Source organism: Chrysochloris asiatica, unplaced genomic scaffold (genome assembly GCF_000296735.1).
Source record: "Chrysochloris asiatica unplaced genomic scaffold, ChrAsi1.0 scaffold00173, whole genome shotgun sequence".
In the NCBI taxonomy this organism is placed as follows: Eukaryota; Metazoa; Chordata; class Mammalia; order Afrosoricida; family Chrysochloridae; genus Chrysochloris; species Chrysochloris asiatica.
The window spans coordinates 1,540,051-1,553,861 of record NW_006408691.1 but is presented as its reverse complement, the minus strand read 5'-3'; the positions used below and the strand labels follow the sequence as shown (position 1 = coordinate 1,553,861).

Sequence of the window (13,811 nt, the reverse complement as noted above, 5' to 3'; positions counted from 1 at the left end):
GAAATACCACTGCAAAAAATACCTACTAAGGTAAAGGAGTCTTGGTATGGTGCTGTAGAATAAGCACTGGACTGCTAGCCAACTGGTTAGTGATTCAAATCCACCAGCTACTCCTCAGAAACCCTACACAGGGTCACTATGAGTCAGAACCAACTCAACAGCACTTCACACTACGGTGAAACTCGGGGAGTGGGGGAGATAAAATGGCACAGCCAGTTTGCAGTATCTTAAAATGTAAAAAATAGTGTGATCCAGCTATTCTACTCGGTGATAATTACTCAAAGGAATGGAAGCATATGTTGTATGAATAGGTGTACATACAGCTACAACATGGATAAATCTCACAATAATTATGCTGAACATAAGCTAGGTCATAAAAAAGTACATATTGCATGGTTCAATGTATATAAAAAGGAGCTCTGGTAGCATAGTGGTTACGAGATGGGCTGCTAATCTTACAGCCAGCAGTTCGAAACTACCAGCCATTCCGCTGGAGAAAGATGGGGCTTTTTGCTCCCGTAAAGATTTATATCCTCGACTCCACAGCACATCACCACCACCACGATGTATATAAAGGTCGGTGGTTCAAACCCACAAGCAGCTCCAGGAAAACCCAATACAGGGTCACTGTGAGTTGGAACTGACTCCATGGCACTTAACACCCTATATATAATATTCTATGAAATAATTCTGTAATGCATAGTGATTAGATGAGTGGTTCTTGGGAATGTAGAGACAGGACTGGAGGAAGGGGTTTCAGAGAGTCATGAGGAAACTTTGGGAGTGTTGAATGTAGCACCACAGTGAATGAAAAAATTCATCTGTTCATTATCTTAATGAATATGTTCATTATCTTAGTCATTGTGATGGTTTCATGGATGTATGCATATGTTAAAAACTTACAATTTAATATGTACAGTTTATTATGTATCAATTATGTCTCAATAAAACTTTTAAAAAACCTTAGAAACACAACTAAATGCACAATTATAAAGCAGTATAATATAAGCAGTTCTCAAGTTCCTTCCTTCCTAATGAGCTCTCCTATTACATTGGTTGCTACTGTTACCGATGTTCTTGATTTCTTTAGGTGGTAAAGAAATGTGGTAGGTAAAAGAGGGGAGGTTGTTTTCTAGCTGTTATTTACATTATTTCAGATTCATTGTTTCAGTGCTTTTTCATTCACTGTGGTGCCATTCATGGCTTCCAAGTGCCTTCTGGGGGTTATTACCAGATCCTCATAGAATGCGAAGTGGGTGTTATCACAGTCTTCATGTTCAGACAAGAAAATGGAGGCAGAAAGAGGTCTGAAAACTTCAGAAGGCCACCTGGTGATTCGAGAAGTCAGAACTGGAACCCTGAGGTCAGGTTCTGGAACCACCACCTTCACGAAATGCCACATGGCCTCTCCCAGCAGGAGTGCCACAGCCAGCCATTCTGTTAGGGAGGGTGGGCATGCAGATGCCAATACAAACTTTCTTTCCATGGGAAACTAGAAAGTGCTCTTAGTCATGTGCAGGAAGTGCCTGTAAAAGCACATTCTTTCCTACACTTGAGGAATTTATAGCCCCTTTAAAGGTGTTTGGTGTGTCTTCTCCTTTGTTGTGTATGTTGTATGGTTTCTAGTTTTCCCACTGCCTTTTCCTGTTAACACCTGCCTTCTAGATGTGAGCCATTTGTTTTATATGACTGCATCAGTAATTTGTAACACTTAACTCTGAGATCATTACACAGAAACTCTCTTTGTGTTTGCAGGGGTTCTGATATTGAACACTCTTTGACACTCACCTCCACCCCTTCCCAAGTATATGTTCAGCTCTGTACTGGGTGGGCAAACCATAGGCTAGTGAGGTTAGATGTGGAGGAAGAACTGATGTTTTTCATGATGTTCAAGAGGTAAGAATTCAAAGAACAGCAGTCAGTTGCCATTTTCTGTGATTCTAAAGATTGCAAGATGGTCGAGGATGACTTTCCTTGCTCTTCTTAACTGGTTCAACCCTGGCTTTCCAGTCCATTCCTTGGGTTGCCAGTTTTTAAGTACATCATGCTCGCACACTGTGAAGGACGACTGTCACTTCCTAGTCGCCACCATTTAGAAGGTGAGGGAATGGATTTATTAGGAGATGTCAAAGAAGTGGTAGATCCTAGGGACCAGGGAGCACAGCATCATCTTTCTCAGTTACTGGACTGGGAAAACTGGAGGCAGTACCTGCTCCTGAGTAAGGTGTTAAAATGACTTGACCTTCAAGTGAGTATCAAGAGATTAGGAATGGGCTCAGTTTAGGGGAGAATTCTTTAGTTTTGAAATAGGGTACTGAGCAACACTGTTGATTTTGGTAGCTGGCATGCACTTAAAATGCAGCTGGTCTGAATTGAGGCGTGCCAACTCTAAAACACACAAATTTAAAACACTTGTGAAAAGTGAATGTGAAGTATCTGTTTATAATTGTTTTATTAACTACATGTTCAGATGATAATATTTTGGGTATATTCGATTAAATAATGTATATAATTAAAATTCATTTTACCTGTTTCTTTTTAATTTTTAATATGCCTTAGAGGCATATTAAGCATACCTGATGAAAAGAGCTAATCAGGAGCTAGTGGGTGGTGGCCCTGAGACCTAATTAGCTGGCTCACCTGCATGGATAGTGTTTAGGTAGGAAGTGATTTTGAGATGCTTTCTCTAGAAATGGAAACACTAAGATCGCTTGCCCTAGAAGGAGCTCTGCAATGTAACGATGAAAGGTATTGGTACTTGGCTCAGGGCAGAAGACTACTGAGGTGTTAGCCTCCACTATGTTGCTGTCAGGGGGCAAGTGACTGGGAAAGTATGCTTTCTTTTTGTAGTCCCTCATGTAGCAGTCTATTTCCATAAGATTTACAGCCTTGGAAATCCTATCAGGCTGTTCTGCTCTGTCCTAGAGAATCTCTATGAGTCAGAATCAACTCATGATATAGTGGGTTTGGTTTAACTGTTATTGAGCAGCGATAGGACATGGCATGGTTAACTCTGGAATTAGCCTGGGTTAGAATTCCAACTTTGTCACTTGTGCCTCTGAACCTTGGCAAGTTCTGTAACCAACCTGCGTCTCCATTTCTTCTTATTTAGGATATGGATAGGTGATTAGGCCCCCTCACAGAATGGGAAGGATACATATGACGTACCTGTCACCCAACAGTGCTCAGTACATCACTGCTAAAACCTAGGAGTAAATCATGAACTTCCCTTTATTTCAGAAGCAGTCAGGATCTAGGCAGTGAAATCATAGAGCTTCTATAAGCTGTTTCTGCAATAGACATTTGTTGGTCATTCTTGTAGATTCGTTGGTCTAGTAAAAATAAGAGCGTTGGTGATTTTTTAAAATGAGGTGTGTTTTTTTTTTTTGGTTACTGGGGCTCACGCTGGACTGGACTTGGTTAGAAAGCAGCCAGACTGTACTCTACCATTGCAGAACTATGCTCACTGAATCGATTAGGTCTTGAAGCATCATAAGGCAGTTTGGTGAGAATCAAGACATATTCAGAGGAAATGAGTATATATTGCTTAGTATGAATTATGTTTCTAGTTTCTCTACTTGCTTTTGGGAGGTGGAAGCTCTCAGTTACTTGCATTTTTTTTTTTTTTTTAAGTTTTTATTGCAAACTGAGTGATAGTTTACATGGGAGAGTATAAGCTTTATACCATTGTTTCGTTGCAATGATTACACTCTCCTCTATGCATCATCATTCAACAGTATTTGCTTCCATTCCCTCTGTTTTTGTGGGGTGGAGTGGGGGAGATGTACATAGAAACACTCAGGAATATATAATAATTTACACCACCAAAGGGCACATTCTGCAAGCCTGCCTCCTGGCCGCCAGCACCCAGTCCCTCTCTTTCCATGAATCCAGAGTCCTCATCAGCTGTTTGAATGTATAATCAGTTTTAAGAAGAACAAGCTTCGGGTGAATTAATGCTCACCATGAGGAAGCTATTTGTGTCCCTGGGATCTTGGAGATAAGTAGAAGGACCTTAAGAGTTGTCCTAAATTTTCTGGCTATTGTTTCCTCTGCCCTACTTCTTTGAAAGTACACTTTCTTGAAGCCATTGAAATTGAAACATTAGTTCCCAAAAAGTCAGGCCACTGTTCACCTTTGTTGACGTACTTATATTCATACATCTTGTATACATGGATACAGCCCACTTTTCAAAATGGGCAAACCTTGGCCTTGGCCTTCAGGTGAGAAGGAAGAATAATCTGTAGTGTTAGATAAAGTGGAAAGAGACCTGGGCTGCAAAGTCAAGTGTTCGACCAAATTTTTCACCTACAGAGCTCATCGGCTTTGGGTAAAAGAGTTAGCTGCATTTTGAGGAGAAAAGATTGAGAAGAAAATTTCGAAAAGCTCATAGGCAGATACACTTTAGTCACATTGTGACAATCTTTCATAAGCAAGTCTGGCCTTTTGGGGCTAATAGGCTGGGGTGCTTATGAAAGGCTCCCTGTGTCTAGTGAGTTGGCAGTCACTTATTTTTATCAAAGCTGCCCATAGATATTGATTTTGGGAGCAGCAACTTAAGATAGACAACAAGTACCAAGTACTTCCCGGCCCCGTCTTCTGTGGGTCAAATGGAGCAGCAGAGTTAAAAATAGTTCTACTGCACAAGTCCTCTGCACCTGTCTTCCTGGAGCAGCCTCTCTTCCCCGCTCTCCTGTTCTAGCACTCCACCTATATCAGTGTGGCCACAGAGGGGCTAGGCCCTGTGTTCTCATCTCCTCTCACTGGGAAGTGTAGAAAGGTTCCCAGGACTATGCCACAAGTGTTGGATTAGAATACAGGATCAGTTAGGCACTCTGGTAGCTGGAAACAAAGGTCTTAAGGTTTTCTAGTTCAAGGATTTTCCTAACTTGAACAAAATACTATTTGTATTGCAGATTAAGTAAGTCTGAATTTTAAATTATTTAGTACAGTAACAGTATATTTTGAAAAATTTTAAGCTTTTACTAACATTTTGTATATCCCCAGTTCCATGAAGTTGACTTCAATGCATATTGACCATTTGTAGGGTTTCCAAGGCTGTAAATGTTTATGGCAACAGAAAGCATTATACTTCTTTTGTAGAACATGTGATGGGTTTGAACTGTCAATTTTGTTAGTTCAGTGCTTATAGCACCACATGAGGGTCCAAATAAGTTGCATTGTTGTTGTTGTTAAGTGCTGTCGAGTTGGATGCCACACCAGGACTCCAAACTTGTTGCTAAGTACTGTCAAGTCAGTTCCTACTTATAGCGACCCTGTTAGGGTCTCAAAGGAGTTGCTGGTAAGTTTGAACTGCCAACTTTGCAAACCTTTGAGCCACACTTGTTGTTGTTGTTAAGTGCCGTCGAGTCGGTTTCGATCCATAGCGACCCTGTACAGGATTTCCGAGGGTGTAAATCTTTACGGGAGTAGAAAGCCTTATTATCTTTCTCCCACGGAGCAGCTGGTAGTTTCGAACCGCCGACCTTAAGGTTCGCAGCCCGATTCGTAACCACTACGCTACCAGAGCCACACTAGGAATCCAATAACTTGAATAGGAAAATGAATGGACCTTGGCCATGGCCTTTTAGGTGGGAGGGAAGACTCAAACTAACTTCTGGATTATGGGTTTAAGGATAGAAAGTTTTAAGATTTGTATTTTTGATACTGCTTCCTCCTCAACCAGGCATGCACACATATGTGGAGAGGATGAGATGTCTTAAACAAAAACTAATTTTGTTTGCCTTGTATAATAAGACAAGCTACATAGCTGGACACTGTACCCACAAGACTTGACTTTTTTTGTTAATGTTTTGAGGTAGTTGGTGGGATTTTTCAGATAATAAATCACTTGGTAATATATTGTTACAACTGTGTTTGCCACACAAGGACTGGCAGTCTTTGAAAATCAGGGGATGCCAATGTTGGCGATGTCAAGACCATCCAGCAGCTGATTGGAATGTTATTGCTTTGTGGGTTTCTCCACTGTAGTGTGCTTTCTAGGTTTTGCAGACTTCCTAGGACAATACCTTTCAGTTCCCTCACGTTCAGTTTGAGTGTAAATAACATCAGGCCATCGGTAACTTTATGAACTATATAAGCATGTCGTTTGTTGTGATTTTAAAAGTATAAAGACCTTTCTCTTTAAAATGTGATAACCTGAGTTGTGAGGCTCCTCTCTCCTACAGTATGCAACTAGGCCTTAGGGAGGTCCTGTAGACCACAAGCAGATGTAGTCATTCATGTATAGACTGTTTCTTATATCTTATATTTCTATTTATAAAACTAATACATGATTGTATAAATGTTAAATGTACGTGGTCATAAATGCACAATGTGAAAGATAAAAGTTCCTGTGTACACATTTTCTGGCAGTTAAAAACAGTAAGTTGAGGCTATAAGTTATTTCTTTAAATTTGCACCTGAAAATTGAGAAATAGGGGAATCTCATGAAAGGTATCTTAGACATAGAGGGCAGGCTATTTACACTGAGTGTTAATAAAAAATGTTACATAAGCTTATCAGTTTTCAAATAGCATATAGAAATTTTCTGGGTACTTTAAAGCCAAATAGAATTTAAAATATAATTAGCTATCCTAGTGTGGCACTGTGAGGTAATGCTCTGGACTGCAAGGTAATGCTGTTCCTTGGAAACCCTATACAGGGTCGCTATGAGTCGGAATAGATATGACAGCGTTTAACAACACCAACAATCTTGTCTAGTTTTTTATAACCATTGGTTATCATTTCATTTCCAGTTATGGTTTACTTTTTATTTCAGTAAATATTCTGATATGTATTACCTGATAGAAGCTGGTCTAGTGGTAATTTATTATTGTTGTTGTTACATGCTCTTGAGTCAGTTGCAACTCATAGTGACACCCCATATAGGATTTCCCAGACTGTAAATCTTGAGAGGAGTCCTGGTATGTGGTGCTGTAAGATAAGCAATGAACTGCTAATCATGACAGTGGTTCAAACCCACCAGCTGCTTCTTGAAAATCCTATGCAGGGTCACTATGAGTCAGAACTGATTCAACAGCACTTAACAAAAGTCTCCTCTTTCTTCTGTGGAGCGGCTGGTGGGATTGAACTGCCAAACATGTGGTTAGCAGTCCAGTACTTACATTACACTGCCATCAGAGTTCATGATTTATTATTAGAACTTAATAATAATTTTTATCACGTGAAACACATTTGACCATTCACATTTAAGAAATAGTAGGGTTGAATCTTTCTCTCAAAAAAAAAAAAACAACCCAGTAACAACCTACCAAGTAAAGTGGAAGTGCAATTCGTTATCACTGCAGAAAAAACGTCAGAACATTTGTTCTGAGATTTGTTCGTGGCGTGCCCTGGTATCATCATATATAAAACCTTAGAGTCTCATGATTTGCTAAGGACATGTTAAACAGATGAGATCAAAATATTATGCTAAACCCTCATGTACTAATCACCCTGAATTTGGCCAATTTTGTTTAATCTGCTCTTTCCATCCTTATTTTTTTTCACCCTCCCATGTAGTGTAGTGGTTACAAATCGGGCTGCGAACCTTGAGGTCAGCAGTTCAAAACTACCAGCTGTTCTGTGGGAGAAAGATGAGGCTTTATGCTCCTGTAAAGATTTACAGCCTCAGAAACCCTGTACTGGGTCGCTATGAGTTGAAACCGATGCTATGGCACATCACCACCACCCTTTTGTCCAGTGTTTTAAAACAAATCCATAATTTCTTATAGTAATAGCATTTTTAAAGTAACCACAATCCTGTCATCACACGTAACAGAAGAGCAGCAGTTCCTTCATGTCATCACATACCCAGACCGAACATAGACTTTCCTTACTTTTTCCCCAAAGTCTCTAGAATTAGGGTTGAATCAGGAGTCAGAGTCCCTGGCTTTTTTTTTTTTTTTAACTGCTTCTAATGGAATTTTTTTAACATATACAAAAGTCAGCAAAATAGTTGAAGGAACTCCATCCAGTTTCAGCAGTTACCAGCTCTTGACCAGTCTTGTTTTACAAGTGCCCCACCTACTTCCTTCCTTCCTTCCTTCCTTATTGTGAAGCAAGCTCCAGACATATTTTATTTGTAAATGTTCTGTAGTGTGCTTTACAAGGTAAAGGCACAGTAAACAAATACAGTGCCATTACCACACACTCAGAAGTTAGCAGTGACTCCTTCACCACCCCCAGCATCCCTTCCGGCACACGTTTCCTGCTAAAGCTCTTCTAGCTATGCTTCCTGGGTTCTTTTGTTTGGATTTGGCTTCATAGTTTATTTGAATAGTATCAAGTGAGGTCTGAATTCAGTTGGTTGGTATAGCTCTTAAATGCTTTAATCTGTCAGCACCTCTTTTCCCCCCTATGGCACTCCAACCCCCATCTCAAACCTCCATAGCTCCTGCTGGCTTATTTGTTTGTTTTTCCCTTGAAGCTTATGTATTATAAAAGCAGCTAGGTGGTTTATCCTGTAAAAGTCATCCTAGGCGTTCAAGAGATTCCATGTTTTAAAAAAAATGACTTAATAGGTGTCATCAAGATCAGAAAGGTGTGAGTTATTATGGATAACATTGGGAAGTATGGGAATTCCAAAATATGTAATTTTGTTCCTGTGGAACCTGTACTTGGATAAGAGGCAGTTATTCAAAAAGAACAGGGGGATATACTGCATGGTGCCAGAGTTGCATTTTTTCACCATGCCTATCAATTTGTATGATGACCAAATAATCCAGAACCTGGATTATATGAAGAAGAACATGCATCAGGATTGGAGGAAGACTCATTAACAATCTGCAATATGCAGATGATAGCAATTTTGCATGCAGAAAGTGAAGAAGACTTAAAATACTTACCAATGGAGATCAAAAACTACAATCTTCAGTATGGATTTACACCTCAACATAATACAAAAATCTTCACAACTGGACCAATAAACAGCATCATAGTAAAATAGAAAATATTTAAGCTGTCAAGGATTTCATTTTACTTGGCTCCATAATCAACTCCCAAAGAAGCAGCAGTCAATAATCAGTTGACATATTGTGCTGGATAAATCTGTTGCAAAGTGTTAAAAAGCAAAGATGTCATGTTGAAGACTAAGATACATCTTACCCAAGCCATGGTATTTTCAATCATCTCATATGCTTGCAAAAGCTGGGCAGTGAATGGGGAAGCCCTAAGAAGAATTATGGTGTTGGCATGCAAAAGTTGGATAATGAATAACGAAGACAGGTGAAGAATTAATACATTTAAATCAAAGTGCTGACAAAAAGTACCATGGACTACCAGAAAAACAAACAAATCTGTGTTGGAAGAAAGACAGTTGTCAGAATGCTCTTTAAAGTGATGATGATGAGACTTCATCTCATGTACTTTGGACATAATGATCAGGAGGGACTAGTCCCTGAAGAAAGCATTGTGCTTATTAGTAAAGTTAGTAGAGGGTCAGCGGAAAAGAGGAAGACTCTGAAGGAGAGCTAGATTGACACGATGGCCACAGCAGTATGCTCAAATATAGCCACGATTGTGAGGATGGCACAGAAGTGGACAGTGTTTCATTTTGTTGTACATAGATAGGGTTGCTATAAGTTGGAACCACCTCGATGGCACCTAACAACTTCATAGATGCCATCAAGATCTTAAAAGGTGTTTCTTTGAAGGCTGTTACCGTTGCTGAAAATAGCATCTTAAACATGAACAGCAGTGTTCTTTTTACTCATCTGACTTCAGCTCAATTGTTAGCCCTTCATGAGGTAGTCTCACCTGCCTGTAAACAGTAGCATCATCTCTGCCTTCTTGGCATGTTCACCCTCGGAAATGACCCCTCTAGTTGACTTGTTGATCATCTCTTTTTCATTTCAACCACAGCTCAGCCTTATCTTGCTTTGCATCATTCCCAGAGGCTCAGATAGGCCCAACACAGAGAAGGCTCTGGTGACTCACAGTGAATGGAGCATCTGCTACTCTTGTTGCTCTACACAGAGTTTAGCAATTACAGACTCTGTATTGATCATGGAAGTTTTGTCAGATTACCTGAGTTCAGAGTATTGTTGAGAGTAATGTACTAAGGAAGACAGACTAAGTTGAGTACTCTCAAATGCACTTCAGATTTGCACCGTCTTAAATGTTGTGATCGCACAGTGGTTAAGTGCCCAGCTGCTAGTCCAAAGGTTTGTGGTTTATATCCACCAGCCACTCTGTAGGAGAAAGAAGTGGCAATCTGCTTCCGTAAAGATTGCATCCCTGGAAACCCAGTGGGGCAGTGCTACTCTGTCCTGTAAAGTCCATATGGGTCCAGTTCAACTCAGTAGTTTTAAATCTTACTGGTGATGACACAGTTTTAAAGTTAACATGTAAGACTTATAAATGAAAGAAAAATAGGAAAGCTGCTGAAGTTAATTTAAATTCCTCATGCAAACTCATCTCTCTGGAAACGTTCCCTAGTCTCAGATATTGGCAGTGCTCTTCTAATGTGGAATTCTCAGTGCCCCCAGCCACAAGGAATAGAATTTTCTGAGGCGTCTCAGAATGGCTGAGCACATTTTCCAGTGTGAGCATGGTCACTCTCTGGGGCTGACTTTGACCTAGGTATGTATGGTAAGAGGTCTGAGTCTTGAAGACACTAGGAGACCCAAAGTGGAGCCAACTGGCCAGCTGGTAACCAGGTGACATGAAATGGCTCTCCTTCTGTGTGGTGAGATCACACACGTACGTCTTGATGGCCTGCTGTGCCCAATGTCCTATGGCTGTTCTGTTGAAAGAACTGTTAAATGAATTAACCTTGTAAAACGTTTATAGAGCATATTCAGATGACTTTTCTCTTTAACCATGGGATGTTGGTAAGACCATTCTCATTTTACCATGACAGGTCAGGCAGAAAGTGATTTAGAGAAAGTCATGTTCCTTGTATGTGATGAATCTAGAGCTTGGAATTAGCTTTTGGTACATGAGCCCAAATTTGTCATCAACAAGCCTGCAGCCTGAGTGTCACTGCTTGGACTGTCTTGGCACCATTGAAGGTCCCCCTAGACTTCATAGCGGCCATGATTGTTTTGACCATGAAATGATGGGGAAGCCTCCCAGAGCACATGGTATTGCAAATAAAAAACAGTCTAATGAGAAACAATTTTATTCACACAGGTTATTTTAAAGTAGGGGCAGATTGCATCACATAGCTTGCTTTTTTAAGTTACTTAAATTTTTATTAAAAGTATTTTCAGACCAGGTACTAAATAAAAGATAATGCACCTGTGGATCATAAAGGAGGTAACTCTCAGTAGGTCTCATCTTATCGAATTAGGTCGGGTAAGGAAGCTGACTCAGCTCAGCAGAGCTTAGCAGTGACATTGGGCTGGAGAAGAGAGGCAGCCCAGACCACAGAGACCGATGGGGGACTTTTCCAGAAGGTTCTGAGGAAAAAGGCTAGTGAAGAAAAAAGCAAAAGCGATTAAATGTGAGTAAGACAGTTAAAATGTACATTCATTTTTTTATGACCAAAGTCATAAATTTAGGAAATGGTGAAAAACAAGTGACTAGTACTTCTAACAAACACTTTTAGTCTTAGTTGTTTTTTATAATCGGCATAGTTCTGATGTAGATAAAACTATTAACTACAAAACAATATTTTGATTTTCATTTAATAACTGCTGAACATTTTTCTGGAGTCCTGGTGTGGCATTGTGGGTTAATGCACCAGACTGCAAAGTCAGTTGAACTACATGGTTGGCAGTTCAAGCTCAACAGCAGCTCCTTGGGAACCCTATATAGGGTCGCTATGGATTGGAACCGACTCAACGGCACTTAAACATTTTTTTTCCGCATTATTACAATATCTTCATTATTGTTTTTAATGATATATAATTGTTCATCAACTGGCGTGGCCAGTGTCTGTTTGAGCCACAATGTCGGCAGTTCAAGCTCACCAGCACCTCCTGGAAACCCTATACAGGGTTGCTTTGAGTTGCAACTGGCTTGACAGCATTTAACAACAACAATAAACTTTCCACATTACAGTGTCTTCATAATTGTGTTGAGTGATATGTAACTATTCATCTACTAATATTGAAAAGTTGGTATCAGTTAGCTTTTCTTAAACTGAAAAGTATAAGGAAGAATTGTCCCTTGACTGTGGTGCCAGATGTTGTTATTAGATGCCACTGAGTTGGTTCTAACTCCTAGAAAACCCAATGAAGGAACTACTGCCTGGTCCTACGCCATCCTCATAGTCATTGCTGTGTTTGAGCTCATTGTTGCAGCCACTTCATCTTACTGAGGGTCTTCCTCTTTTTCTCTGACCCTTTCCTTTACTATCATGATGTCCTTCTTTAGAGATTGGTCTGTCCAGAGTTCATGAGAAAAAGTTGTGCTGTCCTCACTTATAAGGAGCTTTCTGAATGTACTTTTTTGGGAGAAAACAATCTAGCAAATCATATTTAAATGGATGATGTAAGAAGTAAAAGCCCCACTACCCTGCACCTTTTCCCCCAAGTAGCCACTAACCACATTTCCTTAGCATAGTGGTTACGAATCGGGCTGTGAACCGCAAGGTCAGCAGTTGGACACTACCAGCTGTTCTTTGGGAGAAAGATGAGGCTTTCTGCTCCTGTAAACATTTATAGCCTCAGAAACCCTGTTCAGGGTCGCTATGAGTTGGAACCAACTCCACAGCACATAACCACCACCACTACCAGTGTCCATGGGCTATTGCCAGGCTTCTGTTTTCCTCATTCTCTGTGTTCACAGATGACTTTGACTGCTGAGCGGCTGGGGTGAACGGTTGGTTTAGAGAAATTGGGTTTTTTTTTCTTTTGTTTTTTTGCTTCCTTCAAGCTTAGCTACTTCTCTGAGTGAACATATGTACTCTACCTCTGCTGCAGCGGTCCTTCACTTAGGGCAGGTGTCCACTGTGCTGCCGACTGTGTGATATGCATACTTCCGTCAGGACGGTTCTGTGTCTGGTTGGGCCCCTGCAGCATGAGCATTCAGCCCTAAGCGTAGACTACTCCTGCAGGACTGGTTACCATTCAGTCATTCAAGAACCGACTTGACGTCACTTAGCAATAACAACAGTGTGTGTGTAGTCCTGGCGTGGCTGTGTAAGATAAACACTGGACTGCTAACTGAAAGATGGGTGCTTCAAATCCACCAACTGAGTTGTAACGAACTCAGCGGCACTTAACAACAGTGTGTGTGTATAGGGTGTGAGGTGCTAGACAGGATTTTGTACTGGCCTTAGAATTTGTACATGAAAACCAGAGGAGGAATCTTTCTTAAGAATGAAATGTCTCGGGGAAGGAGTGTTGCCTTTCCTGCACTCACGTTCAGCCAGGCTTCAGTTGTCCAAGGAGGCCTGGTGCTCTTCCATAGGAAGGGCCCATGTGACTGAAATATCCACTTGAGTTAGATTTAAGGAGCAAGTGTTTTGATCCGAAATGTTTCTAAAAATGTGTCGGCGAACTAATCTGCCTTCCCAAAGAGTAGGAGCAGTGGGTATTCCTTTTTACTCATTCAAGATGCCTGAGTGACACTCACAGGCAGTTCTTCCACCTCAGCTTTCAGCCTTTAATGCCCAAGGGAAGGCTGGCTTGTTAGTTCCTTGAACTCCCATTTTTGGGTCCGTGTTCTCACTTAGAGGAGACTCTTTGCCTCTCTGGGAGTGTGGCAATCCATTAATACTGCTGCTTGAGGTCCCCAGCACATCAGTCACTGGCACCCTCAGCTCCCAGCCCAGCTTGTTGTTGTTGTCAGGTGCCATCGAGTCAGAACCGACTCATAGCGACCCCATGCACAGCAGAACGAAACAATGTCCGATCCTG

At 40.8% G+C, this 13,811-nt stretch overlaps 1 protein-coding gene across 1 annotated transcript in view; it reads left to right on the top strand.

Moving 5' to 3' along the window:
- The window catches only part of GNB1 (guanine nucleotide binding protein (G protein), beta polypeptide 1), a 60,780-nt gene that overhangs the window by 1,015 nt on the left and 45,954 nt on the right, over window positions 1–13,811 (top strand). The gene's annotated exons all lie outside the window — the stretch shown is intronic.